At 47.5% G+C, this 7150-nt stretch overlaps 1 protein-coding gene across 2 annotated transcripts in view; it reads right to left on the bottom strand.

The window, feature by feature from the left end:
- Positions 1-7150, bottom strand: part of LOC115271252 (phosphoinositide 3-kinase regulatory subunit 6-like) — a 42750-nt gene that overhangs the window by 34216 nt on the left and 1384 nt on the right. The window contains exon 1 of one of the 2 annotated variants that reach the window (XM_029912214.1): positions 4608-4741. The exons of the other annotated variant lie outside the window; for it this stretch is intronic. The gene's annotated coding sequence lies outside the window, so the exon portion shown is untranslated. Of the gene's footprint in view, positions 1-4607; positions 4742-7150 lie in introns of those variants that run through there. 2 annotated transcript variants of the gene reach the window in all.

Here is a 7150-nt window from a genome sequence, read left to right as displayed (position 1 = left end):
CTGCTCATTCTCCAGAGCCCGAAGAGAAGCAGCAGAAGAGTTTACTACAGGGTAATACACCAAACAGGGAGGCAGAGTTGCTGACAGACAGTCACTGCATGATCACAAGCCAACAAGAGAGCAGGGGAATCCAGCAGGGCCCATGTATTCCTCCTTCGCACCAAGGCACTTATGCATGGGGATGCTTGGGGGGGGGGTCCCAATAATTCTGGAGGTGAATCCAAGTTGTCCCTAGGGGCTGCTGCACTCTCTAGGGGCCAGTCAATTTATAGGAGCTCCCACATTCTGCCAAATGCAACCAGTGCCCCACATTTTGGGGGTAAAATCTCCCCTCTGTCCCATCCCCTCCATGTCAGACTGCCCTTACCTGCCCTTGGATTCTTCTGGCTTGTAGGTGCAAAGCTCTCCCCAGAGCACAGAGCTACCCCAGCATGTGCATCGCAGGGAAAATGAAGAGGAGCAGGAGTCGGTGGCTGGGGCAGACCTCAGCAATGCATGGTGTGCAGGCCACGGTCCATGTTAGTCCAGAGATCAAGCATAGGAGGAACGGGCTATGCTGAAGTTCCCTCTAGCCTTTGCATCGGCAGCCAAGTGAAAAGCGTTGCAGAGCCTGAAAGGGTTTTGCTTCTGGGTTTTCTGTCTGTGAGCTCTAAACTCACTGCTCACCGTGACCACAAGCCTTCCGTCCGAGAGCAGGAAGGGCTCACAGACCCCCGTGAGAGCACATGACTTATGGGGAAATGACTGCTGAGTCGACGGGGAAAATGTGACACACAACAGCAGAGGCAGAGGTGGCGCCCCCAAATAACAGGACAGTCTCATTCCCATCTCTCCCACCAGTGAGAGCCTTGCCCCAAGCACCTTGCCTGTCACTCATACCCCAGTTCAGTTAGTAAATCCTCTTTTAGCAATCAGATGGGAGCCGAATTTTTAAATGTTGTAGCTAATTATTTTTAACTGGGTGATTCTCCTTTGTGATATGAATGGGGATTAGATTTTCTTCTCCATTACACTGGAGTTTCCCTTTTCTGCCAGGAGGGCAACCTTCTGTGACTCATCAGCTGGGCAGGTGCAGCGTCCCTTGAAAAGAGCCTCCAGGGGCAAGTCCAGTCGAGAACTGCTTGAAAAAGCGCCAGGTTTTCTTGAGGGGCAGGGATTGGGGGGGCATGGCAGGAAACTTTGGTGAAAAAAAAAGTTTTTTCTTCAATTTTCAGTAAATATGCTGGATTTTCACTGATAAAAAACCCCCTCTATTTTAGAAAACTGAAAGCCAACTTTCCCAGCAATTGCAGGCATATTTATGGGTCCGTTTGGCAGCTCAGAAGGCAATGCAATTAATGCAGATCAGCATGGGTTTATGGAAAACATCCTGTCAAACTATCTTTTTTTGAGGAGATTACAAGTTTGACTGCTAAAAGTAATAGTGTTGACAGGGCCGTCCCTGGGGGGAGAGTAAGGCCCAGGACATAGGCGCCGAGTTTCTAATCTGCTGGGGGGTGCTCCCCCCTGACTCCGCCCAGGCCCTGCCCCCACTCCACCTCTTCCCCCAAAGCCCCACCCCTGCCCAGCCTCTTCCCACCCTGCCCCACCTCTTCCCGCTCCCACCCCACCTCTTCCCCGCCCAGTTCTGCCCCTCCCCCGAGCACACTGCACCCTCGCTCCTCTTCCCTCCCCCACAGCGCCAAAAGAAATCTGATGAGGTTCAACAAGGACAAGTGCAGAGTCCTGCACTTAGGACGGAAGAATCCCATGCACTGCTTCAGGCTGGGGACTGACTGGCTAAGCGGCAGTTCTGCAGAAAAGGACCTGGGGATTACAGTGGACGAGAAGCTGGATATGAGTCAACAGAATCCTGATCCCCATCAGTTGGCTATTGCCTGGAACTGAAGATGACCAGCCCTTACCAGCTCGTCTGTGTGTCAGGGCGCCTCTCACTCCTAACCAGCCACACCTATTGATGTGGCATCTTAGAGACTAACAAATTTCAAGAGAGGGAAAATTACTTTTGTAGTGCTAATGAGGCCAATTCAATTAAGGTGGAAGTGGCCTATTCTCAACAGTTGACAAGAAGGGGTGAATATCAAGAGAGGGAAAGCAACAGAGAGTCCTGTGGCACCTTTAAGACTAACAGATGTGTTGGAGCATAAGCTTTCGTGGGTGAATACCCCCTTCGTCAGACGCATGCTTCTGAGGAAGTGGGCATTCACCCACAAAAGCTTATGCTCCAACACATCTGTTACTCTTAAAGGTGCCACAGGACTCTCTGTTGCTTTTTACAGATCCAGACTAACACGGCTACCCCTCTGATACAAGAGAGGGAAAATTACTTTTGTAGTGCTAACAAGGCCAATGCAATCAAGGTGGACGTTGGCCATTTCTGAAACCTTTCTCTCTCTTGATATTCACCCCTTCTTGTCAGCTGTTGAGAATAGGCCACTTCCACTTTAATTGAATTGGGCTCGTTAGCACTAACCCCCCACTTGGTAAGACAACTCCCATCTTTTCATGTGCTGTATATATATATACACACTGCTTACTGTATTTTTCACTCCATGCATCTGAAAGCTCATGCCCAAATAAATTTGTTAGTCTCTAAGGCGCCACAAGGACTCCTTGTTGTGTTTGCTGATACAGACTAACACAGCTACCTCTCTGAAACCTGTCACCTATTGATGTGTGGCAGAATGTTCCCCTGGGAGTTGTGGAATTTATTCCTCTCACATTGGAGCTTTGCAGACACACAGCACCCTGCAGGAGGCACTCAGCCCTTTGCAGGATTGAGCCCCCCACCACTACCACTATGTTACATGAATGTCAAAACAATCACAGTGTGTGTTTGCTGGTATCAGACAAGTCTTCTAAGGGAGGTTGTGGAATCCCCATCATTGGAGGTTTTTAAGAACAGGTTGGACAAACATCTGTCAGGGATGGTCTAGGTTTCTTTGGTCAGTACAGAGGGCTGGACTAGGTGACTCTCGAGGTCCTGTCCTACATTTCTATGATTCTAAAAGTAGTGCACTAAACAAAGGGCAGACCAAGACACCTCTGGACCTGGAGCTGAGCTTCCTTCAAGTTTGGCTCTAGGGTTTTGGATGGGTCTCCTCTGTGTAAAGAAATTATGCTCTCTCTGTAGAGGCAGCTTGCCGGCTCAGGGTGATGAGTAGGTGCCTTCCTCTCTGTTGTTCAAGCTGCATCGTAGTGAGAGTGAGCGATACAGAGCCGCAATGTTCAGTGAAAAGGCACAAGAGCCTGTTATCAGCTTTTCCCATTTATACGAGTAGGTAAAAGGCACGTTCCCTTTGGATTGCTTCTAAATGCATTTACAGAGAAGAGCCTGAAAATCTAATAGGGGCTACCCAGGCATAAGGAGCAGGCTGAGAAGTATGTTTGTGCCATGATGTCTTGGCAAGCACACACTGACTTTAGAGAAATCTTCACACAGAATATTAAACACCAGCGGAAGAATTACTTTTCGTGTCTTGCTTACAAAACGCCTGCTGATACATCCCAAAATGATATTTACTTTTTTTGCAACAGCGTTACACTGTTGACTCATATTTAGCTTGTGATCCACTATGAACCCCAGATCCCTTTCCACAGTACTCCTTCCTAGGCAGTCATTTCCCATTTTGTATGTGTGCAACTGATTGTTCCTTCCTAAGTGGAGTACTTTGCATTTGTCCATATTGGATTTCACCCTATTTACTTCAGACCATTTCTCCAGTTTGTCCAGATCATTTTGAATTTTAATCCTATCCTCCAAAGCACTTGCAACCCCTCCCAGCTTGGTCTCGTCTGCAAACTTTATGTGTACTCTCCATACCATTATCTAACTCATTGATGAAGATATTGAACAGAACCGCCCCTTTAGAAGTCAGTGGCAAAACTCCCACTGGCTTCTATCTAGCAAGAATGTCATCCTCAGAGCTGCTGCAAAGTTGCAGCACTGCAGTCATTACTCCCCCAAAGTCCCTGGTATCGCTGTAGGTATTACAGCTGTGAATTTGGGGATTTCTTCCAGAGTGTGGCCTTCACAGTCTCACCCTTCAACTCGCTAACTCAAGCAATTGCCTTTCTTTCACCGGCCACTGTCTAGTCTGTGAAACAGACATGTGATGAGAAGAGTTTTCCCAGCATTGAGTGTCAAATTACGAGTCAAAAACTACACATCCTGGAGGATGCCTGGAACAGTCAAGTGCCAAAAACCTAACGAAAATAATGACAAAACCAGGAAAATATTCTCTCTCCTAAAACCCCCTCTATTAACCAATGGGTCGAAGTCCCAAAGTTGGGTCATGCACTGCCAGTGAAATGCGCACACATGTTTTAGGAGAGTTATATATAGTCCAGCTCAAGTCTTGGACATTGGTGTATTTACACAAATCCAGTCGGCTAAGTACATTCCATTTATCTTGATTATCAGCACAAGCGGCTACATTTGCAAGGGAAATTTAATTGGGACCAGAGTGTGAAAGACACCCTTCCCCCCGCCCCGCAACCCCGCTTCCTCCCTGTCAATCACTGCTCCAGTCCAAAAGCACTAATCACATTTCAGAAATCAAAACCCTGGCTTGCTACCAATGTGAAGAATGAATTCATACAAATACCGTCACAGGTGATCGGTCCCGAGCCTTCCTGCATGGTGAGGCTGAGTCCGCAGCCCTGGGGGAACATGCAGGAGCATGTGTGTCCGTTCTGGCTCGCCACACTACGACAGGTGTCCCTTGGAGCAGATCAGAATTCACACACACACACACACACACACACACACACTGCACTGCTGCACCCTGCTCTCTCACGGCCACTTCAGAGCGAGATCAGTTCTGAAAGTAACACATGAAGCGCTTTAGTCTAACGTTACAGAGCTCTCACTCGGTGCTTGCCCAGCTGGAGTTTCCTTTTAGCTCCAGTGAAAGCTGCAGGAGCAGAAAGTATCAAATGTGACCCTTTGTTTACTGGAAGGGAGCAGGGCAGCTGTGGAAAGGCAGATCCACCCCCTCGCCGGGTTTCTGAGCTTGGTTCCAGCCCGAGTCCAAACATCTAGACTAGGTCAGTTGATCTGGGCTCTGAGACTGGCTGCCATGGGGGTCTTCTTTTGCAGCACCTCTCTCTCTCTCTCTCTCTCTCCTGGACCTTAGCCATTCCATGCTAGACACTGCTGCTGCTTTACAGCCCCTTGTGATTCTGTGCTATGTACACCGGGCTCTGCCAGCTGCAAACTGGAGTCCGATTCTACACACTGCAACTTGTGCCATCAGTTACACCTGTGCAAAGTGTAGATAAAATACATACATCAGTATTCCCCACTCACTGACACCAGTGATAGCATTTCATGCCCACTTTGCACTCACCGGGCAGATTATCCTCTTACACCGGTTTTACACTCATTGATTCCAATGGAGTTACTCCTGATTAGGGCCAGTTCCTGGGGTCTAGTCGAACTGTATGCAGCACAGGTTGGGGTGTGTGTACAAAGGTGGCATAAAACATACATTGTATTCTCCAATCCTGGAGCCACTGTGTGCAGCTTCGCTTTCCATGCAATAATTTAGAGCAGTCCAAGGGCTTCTCTAATGTATGCGTGCTGCTAACAGTCCCAAGGATCAAAACCACAGCCAGGGATAAAGACTGTATAAGGCCTTGCCCCATTTGGCTGCAGTAGGAAGAGGGTGACATAAAAACCCAAAGATACTGAACAATAGTTCAGGAAAAGGAGGATGCAGAGAGACATTGGTGTGGTGCTGCCATGAGCCCTTTATGTTCATTGCTGCTTGAGTCTGAAGTCACAACTAAAACTGAGCGAAACTTTCATTATGAAACCCCAAAACCACATAAAATTCAGCTAGGGCCAGGTTTCATTTTACAGATTCAAATAGGTTACTGAGGTGCAGGAGACTCTAAAGAAAGGGAGAGAGCCTGGGTCCAGTTTGGAGCAAGTTTGGGCTGATTAATGGTTTCACCTCAAACCTGGCTGAACTTGTGGTTTTGGCTGGTTCGGATATGAAACCAGGTGCTCTCACTCCGGCACGGCTCCTAGGGATGTAGATAACAAGCTCAGGCTTTGCTTTCCGGCAGTAGTCTGCAGTATCTGCGTCATGTTCACTGCTCTTGTGAGGATCATTCCTGCCAGGAGACTCATATTTGCAGAAAGCAAATACAACGGGAACTCAAACACTGAGGAAGCCAATTCATTACAGAATTCAAAGGGACTCATTCACAGCATTCACTCCACTCCCATTAGCTGCTTCTACTGTGTCTGTCTGTGTCTCTGAGTCCAATAGGCTCTAAACTCTTTTGCTAAATCTGGAGTGGGAAGTGCAGGCTAGTTCCTGGATACTAATGACTCTTTGGAGAATTCCTCATTCACGTCACCTTCAATTACTTCTGGGGGAAGAAAATGATTTTCAGGAAGCATCGGGTCTTTAAATTTAGCATCTCTACTTCCATTCCCAAAGTCAGCTTCAGAAAAACAATCCGGGAGGGAAAAATAAAATAATTCCCAAATCCACTGCCAAATGTACTCAGTAAAAACAGCTACGCAAAGCCCTTCCACCTGATGGGGAAGTCAGAGCAACTGGTGCCCAGTTCTGCATAGCAGTCCTGGATGATCCCGGAAAGGGGAAAACCTTGCCTGGAAAACACAGGCATATTTCTGGGCTGGAAAGAGCTCTGCAACAGGCTGATTGCAGGGATTCTCCATACAAGGGTGTGCAATACAGCGACTTGCTTTAAGGGATTTCCTGAGGGGGAAAGCAACATTTCACAGATTTAAGGTTCTATACTTCAAGCCACACAGAGATTATAAAATACCTTTCCACAGACATAATTAAAAATGGTACAGTCTCCCCTCCCTATTATTAGCTTGCAATAATAGTTGGGCGTTAGGGGTGAGTGAATGCCACCAAAGAAATTTAGGGTCAGCATTTAGGGTCAAATTTCAGGGAACCTCTAACTGTCCATGACAGATGACATTATACTACGATAGTATATGTATAGGATAACCTCTCGGAACTCAGAGCCCTCAACTGTAAGAAAATGCTTGATGAGAAAGAGGACAGTACATGTGGCGAAAGGAATAAAAGCTGAATGTTGCACTGTCTTAGCTCTGTGTTTGGTTACGTTTGAACACTGAACACAGGCCCTTCTCAGT

Source organism: Terrapene carolina, unplaced genomic scaffold (genome assembly GCF_002925995.2).
Source record: "Terrapene carolina triunguis isolate 2854851 unplaced genomic scaffold, T_m_triunguis-2.0 Scaffold192, whole genome shotgun sequence".
NCBI lineage: Eukaryota > Metazoa > Chordata > Testudines > Emydidae > Terrapene > Terrapene triunguis.
The sequence above is the reverse complement of the archived record's forward strand: the minus strand, read 5'-3'. Positions and strand labels throughout refer to the sequence as shown.